General features: G+C 29.7%; 1 pseudogene; it reads left to right on the top strand.

Annotated features, from left to right (window-relative positions):
- Positions 1-3,602: 3,602 nt before the first annotated feature.
- On the top strand, positions 3,603-6,650 carry LOC149575189 (C4-beta,C20-epoxidase-like; annotated as a pseudogene).
- The last annotated feature ends 539 nt before the right edge of the window (positions 6,651-7,189 follow it).

The raw sequence follows: 7,189 nt of genomic DNA, 5'->3' as shown, positions 1-7,189 counted from the left end.
TCCTAAATGATTGGTTGTAATCTTGTAAGGTAGTTGGAAAATTTATCCTTCCCAAATTCTACAGGGCATGTTCTGATGAGGACTCATCAGAACTCTTATACATACTTTAGATTAGATATTCTTATGTTCTTTATTGCTTATGTTTTTGAACAATAGATCAAGCTCATAATAAAAAATAATGAATTATCTCCTAAATTTCTCCACCACCATATCTCAAGTTTTGATTCTCTTCTCGCCTCTTCTATTTTTCTCCAACTAAATCTCATGTGACCAATTTTTTACATGACCCTTTAGTTTGACCTTTAGAAAGTTGTCCCTCTTAGGATCTTTGATATCTTCCTATTCACAACACTTATAATTAATTGATCAATTCAATTAATACCTATGGGTTAAGTATTGGCATAAATGTTAATGAGATAGAGCATGGAATGTTTTGGAGATTATTGAGTGCTTATGTGGGGATTATATGGGATATTGCATGTTAAATAAGAGATATGAAAGGTTTATAATGTAATATAGTATGCAGAGACCTTGATCTTGAGTTAAAAGTGTAAGGGGAAGAGGATAGGAGAGTGGACAAGACATGATAGGTATGGTAGGCATTGAATGACTAGGTATAAGTAGATGTCCCCAGGTATGACAAGAAATGGACAAAAGGATTACACATGATGCCTCTTTAGTAGGTATTCATCATGGTAATTTCCTAAGGTGCCTTTTCACCAAGTTTTCACCATTGGAAAAGTTGTTATAATTATTATTTATGTATTTCAATACTTTTTTTAAAAAAAATATGGAGGGAATGATAAATGAGAGACAGAATGAGAAATCAAGAATATATTATCATTCACGGTATCCTTTTAGATGTACTATATGCACTCATCGATGTTCTTAAGATGATGGAAAAGGGGATGAAATGGATCAGTTGTGGAGAAGGATTTATGCAAAGGATTGGATTAAAGGGGTAGATAAATGTAGCAGGATGAGTGGATGAATAGGCAAGGGAGTTGAAATGATCATCACTAGCACACCCCTTGAAGGGTGGTGAAATAGTGGGATTGGAGATCTTCAAGGAGATAGGAGGATTTTTTTTGGATTGTGGAATATAAGAAGAAAAATGGATTGGTAAGATGGAGAATTGGATGACCAATAAATGCAAGAGTCTTTTGAATTACCAAGGTTGGATGTCAATTTAGAATTTTCTTTGAAATGTTATTCTTCAATGAATATCTTAGGAATTGACACAGTTTTTAATTTTGTTTCATTCTGGGATTTTGTAGCCTTTTTGAATTTTTCTTTATTTTGGATTGAATATTTCTCCTTAATTGAACATGTATTTTAGTTGGGACATGTTGATCCTATGGTGTTTATGGTTTTTCATATTATAAAATGTAGATTTACTATCCAATGTGCTCTTATTAGCCATAGTATGGATATTTTATGGATGGAATGATGAATTTTGGAAGGAAATCAAGGATGTGTAGGATCATATTTGATGATGTTGTGATTTTGTGAAGTAGTAATAATAAAGAAACTTGTCAAAGTAAGCTAATGCAAAAAAAAAAAAAAATTGTTTGAAATTTCTTTGTAAGATTTTAATAAATGCAATATTAATATGTTCAATTACTAAATACTCTCACCTATATGCCATAAATGTAACTATTCTTACATAAAATAATTAGGTCAATACCAATTCAACTTTGAACATAAAATATTGAAATGAAATAATTAATAAGCATTGTTAAGTCCCAACAACAAGATTGAAGCAACAAAAATAGCAGTTATTATAAATCCCAATAATAGGATTGAAGTCGTTAAAATAGTAGTTATTAGGGGTCTCGCCTATGCACCCAACTAGATCATCCAAATTAGATAGCTTTGAATAGTTTATTAATCAAATAAAATATAGAAACAAATATATTGTGATTTTCAATTAAAATAATAAATTAAAACTATTAGTCTTGTCAAGACTAAAATGGACCAAATAGTCCTTATAATAAGCATTCCCCCACCACTCACACCCCCTCCTTAAAGAAATAACAAATCAAACCTTGGAAAAACTATATTATTAGTTTTAATTTAAATAATGAATTGAAGCAATTGGTCTTGTTAGTTTTTTTTTGGCTATTTAGCCATTTCCCTTAATATGATTTTCAAGAACAAGATTGAATTGCCTAATTTAGTATCTATTATATGTCTCATCAACATTCATAAAATTAAAAATAATTTTTTTTTTTGGAAATGGTGAAATAATGATTATTGTATATTCCAATAACAAGATTGAAATGGACCAAACAATCCTTAAAATAAATTCTAGGAAGAAAAAATTAGGAACAATTATATTGTGATTGTCAATTTAAATAATAAATTGAAACAATTAGTCTTGTCAGGTAAATTTTGTTGGTGATTAATCTCAACAACAAGATTGAATTCCATCAAATAATAAGTATTATATGCCCCATCAACCTTAATAAAAATTTACAAAATATTGAAATGTCTATTATAAATTCCAATAACGAGATTGAAATGGACCAAATAGTCCTTAAAATAAATCACAAAAACAAGAAATTAGAAACAACTATATTGTGATTTTCAATTTTAAATAATAAATTGAAACAATTAGTCTTGTGAGGTAAAAGTTGTTTGCTATTTAGCCATTTTATTTATTATGAGTCTCAATAGCAAGGTTGAATTGTACCATTTAGTAGATGTTATATGTCCCACCAACTTTAATAAAAAATTACAAATAAATTTCCACATCAAGATTGAATTGCCTTTATTAGGAGCTATTATACATTCCATCAACTTTAATAACAAATTAGAAATATTTAAAAAAGTGAATAATAATTATTGTAAATTCCAATCAATAGCTATTATAAGTACCATTAAGCACTTAACATGATAAGGCATGCTATAATCAATGATATCATGCCTTAACCCAAGTAATTTTGTATGAAAACATATACTATTATAGATATCTTAAAGAAATCTATCTAAAGAAATGCCAATAGATATGCACTACAAAAAAATTATAATTTAATTTACTACATCTAAAATTATTTATATTTCCTTTAACTCCATTTATTTAGTTTTTTACTAACTAAGCTTTTTATTTTAATTTCTTAAAAAGTGAATGATTTATATCTCTAAATATTATAATTTAAATAGATATTTTATGTGATATTTACTAAATTATTTTTAAAAGTATATTCTATTTGTAATAAGATTTAAATTTTTTGACATGTAAATGGTTGTCAAATTTAACCTAGAGGAATAAAGGTTAATATTAACATGCTCACACCATCTCACTCCCCATTCTACCATTATAAAATGCCTATGAGCATTACTCAAACCAACCCAACTTCTACTGTCACCCTAGATAACACCGTCCCTTGTCGTTGTTACCATGCCAAAGTAACCGAACCACTCAAAAAATTTCGTGCATGTGTGAACAAGACTTTGTAAACTTATCTTTTTCCTTAGAAGAGAAAGGTAATTGGGATGCGTGGGACCTTGTATGTTACAAAAGATGTACCCTCATAGTGGAATTCAATGCAATCTTGTTGTTAAAGATAAGCTCTCAACTCTAGACCGCTCTATCTGCCATGGCTCCTGCAATGGGATCTTACGAGGGAGAAGAAAAACATGATGATATTCCTATTCTCGACATCTCTCGTTGTGGAGACAAGCAATTTTTAGAAGGTTTGAGAGAAGCTTGCGAAGAATTGGGCTGCTTTAGAATTATAAACCATGGAATCTCACCAGATCTTCTCCTCAAAGCAGACCAGCTATGCAGGGAAGTTTTCAAGCTTCCCACGGAGACAAAGAAGAATAACATATCTCCTATTCCTTATGCTGGTTATTATGGCAGAATACCCCATGTCCCCTTTTATGGAAAACCTTGGTATTGCCCTTTCAAGCACTCGTGATTCTCAGGCCGTCAATGACTTCACCCATCTCACGTGGCCTCATGGAAATCAAAACTTCAGTTACCCAATTTGCTTAATCTTTGTTTTTCATGGTTTAGATTATAGGAATGTAATAATCCTTTTATAAGTTCTAGTACATTAAGTAAACTTGTTTTTTTGATGAAGAGTCTTTTTTTATTAATAAAATTATACTAATAATACAATTCACCAAAAAGGGCCGGGGGATACAAGATCACCCAGCAAATAAGTTCACATGGCCACAGCCAGAATACAAACACATGGCTACCGTTGGAATCAGAATCTATTGATAAAAAAACATATATAAGGCAACCTCAAGTGGCCAAAGCAATGCCAGCCGAGCAACCTTTGAGAAATTGCATTATCAAAAGTTAGACATCAAATGGAAGAAATTAGAAATAACATATAGTTATAGACGTTGCTATCCCATAAAAAGTACTTATTGGTCTTCAAGGCCAAGACTCATTTGTGCTTTGATACAATATAGATTTTGTCATCACACCAAAAGTACTTACTGGTGGTAGAGAGGGTTCTCATCAAAGATATGTTCACTTTCCCAACAACAATTTCATAGATTCTGCATACATGACTCCTTTTCTTAAGGAAATAGTATTATACGAACTAACCCTGAAAAAATTCCAATAGCAAATGCTCTGATACCAAATGAAAGAATCATAATAAAACTCTAAATTGTTCCCAAAAAAAGCAGATAAATCATAGTATTCATCAAACATTATTGATCGTTAATTTATCTTATGATGAAGGACCAAAAACTCTTTACAATCTACCTCTTTATGTAGAGGTCTTTGGCATATTGAAAGCCGCATAAAATAGTAGAGATAATTGCATGCTTGTGAACGATTACAGTTCAGAGGTTCAATCTATTCTTAGAACTCTTAATCTAGTTCTAGGTCTATATTTTGCTGATGTAGATAACTAGAATTTAAAACATCTTACTTTATTTCGTGTAAAGAACTAGAACTGCAGTTTTAAGTACTGCTGATATCAGGCATGACGTGGGAAATTAAAGCTCCAATAAATCCACCTCTTTAATTTCCTTAGGATTGTTTGTTTTTCTTTTCAATTTCTAATTTCTTCTGTCTTTTTATTCTTTATATCTTTTCTAGGGATGTAAAAATAGATGGTGCCAATTGTTTAATGTGATCACTGATATTAGTGTGATATGTCCTTCAATATCACATAGACCGAAATCCACTGTGACTGATTATCTGATTCCTGCCACAAGAGTTTTTAATCTTTCATTCAAGTTATTTGATTTTCTTTAAATTTTATGTTATTTTGTCTCTGAAACTCTTTATATTTTGGGACAGTGAGAATATGGATGAATACATCTGCAAAATGATGGAGCTGTTAGATAAAGTGCACAAAGTAATTCTCGAGAGCTTTGGAGCGGGTAAGACTGACTTCGAGCACAAGAAGGGGATCTTTCATATGAATTTGTATGAATTGTCTTCAGAGCTTCCCACAAAGACTTTAGGCCTCCCACCTCATACAGATGGGAATAGCATTACCATACTACATGAGGATGCCCGTGGTAGGTTTCAGATAACAACGAAGGCAATTGGATTGATGTCAAACCCATCCCTAACTCATTTGTGGTTCAGGCAGGTGATAACTTTCAGGTAACACTTCTATAGCTCTCACAAACATTGAACCATTTTGTTCTTTTCAGTTGATTAGAAGTTGATTGTAAAAGAATTATGTTTGTCACATTTTAGCTAGAGTAACATCATATCTTGGGGAGTTTAACATTTTAAAACATTTAATCTAGTTATAGAATTAGTGTGTTTGTCCCTTTATTCCTACAGTTCCTATAAGATCATATCTTTGGCCATTAATAGTTTGAACATTGTACTCATTTATGGAATGGGCTCCGTTCTTTCCTGAACATTTAATGTGTAAGTATGATGATTTCAAATATTTTTCTTCCTAATAAATAAAATATAGATTTTTTTGAAAAAATAATTTTAAATTAAAGAATTTATCAATTTATCAAATAATATCTCTTTTAGTTAGAGTAGGATTGTATTGATTAATTTTTGAATTAATTTTTTATTAGTAGAATTTTGAAACATTTTAAAAAATCTTAAATATATATTTTTTCTTCTTCTAATATTTCCTATTGAAAAATATACTCAATTTTTAATATTTTATCTTGAAATTTTACCAAACCACTCATTTATTTATTGTTTAGGATTGTGATTCTTATATTTCTAATCATTTTTCTTTATATACAAATGTATAACTATAAAAATCGAGGTATTAATTATTATTAGACATATATTTAAATTTTTTCTTTAATTTTTTTTTTTTCTTTATATACCATTTTGTCTCATAATTTGATCGAATGATATTATTTTTCTTTATTATTTTTAAAGTAATTAACTTAGTTTTTTATTAATATAAACTTTCTCATGATATTTGATAAACTAGGTTTGGAGTAATGGAAGGATCCCTAGTGTGAAACATCAAGTGATGGTGAAAAGGAAACAATCTCGTTTATGTTTGTGTATTTTCAATCTTTTTCTTGATGACATGGAGATAAAGGCACCAATTGAGCTAATTGATGATAAACACCTGCAAATCTACAAGACTTATAAATTTGGTGAATTGGTTAAGTATAGATTAGGTGAGGGAAATGGAAAACTAGATGCTCTACATCAATTTTTAAGTATTAATGTGTAGTAGAAGAGTTTCTTCCCTAATTGTTAGACACTTTCAAACTTTTAAGCATTACCTCTATTTATCAAATGAGTGACCATTATATTTTTATCATAATACATACATAATTTCTAATATGGGTTTGTAAAGAATTTTAATGTCGATTAATGATCTTGTTCTCTATTAAGTTTGGCTACATCACAATCTATACATTTTGTTGATCTAGACTCATTGTTGCCTGCAAAACAATTGACTATTTTCTATCACTATATGTCCTAATTTTTTTTGTAGATTCATCTATAAAAATATATTGAAGATTATGCTATTCTTCAAAATAATTACTTTTATAGTAATAATAAAAATATATTATATATCTATGAAGCTACCAAGTTTCTACAACCCATGAGAATTTATAGGATAATTTCTACCTTTAATTTTGTAGTATTTTTATCATGAATTCTTTTGGATCATACTATATGATCCATCATTAGGATTTCTCATCTCCTTTTCTTCTCTCTTGCACCCTAATGTTCAATCATGTAACATTGATGATAAAATAATCT

This window comes from Cupressus sempervirens, chromosome 2 (genome assembly GCF_028749045.1).
Source record: "Cupressus sempervirens isolate cs-2001-9-10 chromosome 2, ASM2874904v1, whole genome shotgun sequence".
Taxonomy (NCBI): domain Eukaryota; kingdom Viridiplantae; phylum Streptophyta; class Pinopsida; order Cupressales; family Cupressaceae; genus Cupressus; species Cupressus sempervirens.
Note: the sequence above shows the minus strand (reverse complement) of the source record. Positions and strands in the feature narration are given on the sequence as shown.